The sequence below is a fragment of the Calidris pugnax genome, unplaced genomic scaffold (genome assembly GCF_001431845.1).
Source record: "Calidris pugnax isolate Ruff unplaced genomic scaffold, ASM143184v1 scaffold126, whole genome shotgun sequence".
Taxonomy (NCBI): domain Eukaryota; kingdom Metazoa; phylum Chordata; class Aves; order Charadriiformes; family Scolopacidae; genus Calidris; species Calidris pugnax.
The window spans coordinates 124171-126031 of record NW_015090838.1 but is presented as its reverse complement, the minus strand read 5'-3'; positions in this window follow the sequence as shown (position 1 = coordinate 126031).

Here is a 1861-nt window from a genome sequence, read left to right as displayed (position 1 = left end):
GGACCCCTCCTCCCCGGGGACCCGCACACTTTGTCCACACACTTTGCTTTTCTCTGTTTTTTTTATGTTGGAGATCTCTTTTACTCACTTCCCCCGTCTTGCCCTCTGTGTGTGTGTGTGTGTGTGTGTGTGCGCGCGTCCCCCGTTCTCCCTAATTTCTCCCCAATTTCTCCAGCCTTTTTTCTCGGTCCCTAAATTAAATTTAGAGCAATATCAATTAGCAGAGCTAATCCTGGGCCGCCCCGGGGTGTGTGTCGGGGGGGGGGAGATGGCGACAGGCGTTCTCCAGAGCTGTACCAATAAAGGTGATGATCATGGTGGGTGTCGCTGCCTCTGCCTCGCTGCCACCAGTGACCAGACTGGTTTGGGGTGGGAAGGGACCTTAAAGCCCCCCCAAGTCCCACCCCCTGCCCTATGGACACCTCCCACCAGCCCAGGTTGCTCCAAGCCCCCTCCAACCTTGGCCTTGGACCCCTCCAGGGATGGGGCAGCCACAGCTTCTCTGGCCAACCTGGGCCACCACCCTCAGGGGGAGGAATTTCCTCCCCGGATCTCACCTAAATCTCCTAATTTTTGGTTCAAAACTCTTCCCACTCATCCGATGGCTCCAGTTCCCCAAACACCATCCCTGGGGGGATCTAAGGGTGGTGGTGGGTGGTGGTGGGTTGATGGTTGGCCTTGATGAGCTTCGAGGTCTCTTCCAACCCAGGGAAGTGGTGGGATCACCGTAGAATCCCAGAACATTTTGGGTTGGAAGGAACCTTAAAGCTCATCCAGTTCCATCCCTTCTGATGGAAGGGCCACCTCCCACCAGCCCAGGTTGCTCCAAGCCCCCTCCAACCTGCCCCTTGAACCCCTCCAGGGATGGGGCAGCCACAGCTTCTCTGGCCAACCTGGGCCAGGCTCTCACCACCCTCAGGGTGAAGAATTCGGGACCCAGCGCCGCCCCCCCCGGTGCCCGCCCAACGCGGAGCCGCCACCGAGATGTCGCCGATGCGGGGTCTCCCGGTACCGCAAAACGCCTTCCTGGACACCATCGCCCGCCGCTTCCACGGGACGCGTGAGTCCACCGGTACCGGGACCCCTCACCGGTACCGGGATCCCCCACCGGTACCGGGAGCCGCAACCGGTACCGGCACAGACGGTGGGACCGGGATTGGACGGGACGGACGGTGCTCGGGGGGCTCTGCAAACCCCCCCCCACCCCAAATCTCCCCGGGGAGGAGGGATTGGAATCGGGACCGGGACCGGGAGACCGGGACCGGGATTGGGATCGGGATCGGGATCGGGACCGGGATAGGGTTCGGGACCGGGACCGGGAGACCGGGACCGGGACCGGGATAGGGATAGGGATCGGGATCGGGATCGGCACAGGGACACCGGGAGCGGGGGTGCTCGGCTCTGTGTACCCCCCCGGGGATGAAGGACCGGGACACCGGGATCGGGACTGGGACCGGGACCCCGGGACCGAGATCGGGATCGGCACGGGAATACCGGGACCGGGGGTGCTCGGTGCTGTGCACCCCCCCCCGGGGAGAAGGGACCGAGACCGCGATCGGGATCGGGACCGCGGGACCGGGATTGGGATCGGGATCGGGAGTGGGACCGGTACCGGGGGTGCTCGGCGCTGCCCAATCCCCGGGGAGGAGGGACCGGGACCGGGACCGGGACGGGCTGTGCACCCCCCCGGGGAGGAGGGATCGGGACCGGGACCCGGACCGGGTTTGGGACCGGGACCGGGATAGACGGTGCTCGGCAGAGCGCCCGGTTGTCCCGGGGGGTGCTCGTGGGGGTCCTGGCGCTCCCCCATCTCCTTCTCGCCCACCGGGGAAGGATCGGAGCCCGTTACCCCCTCCCGGGG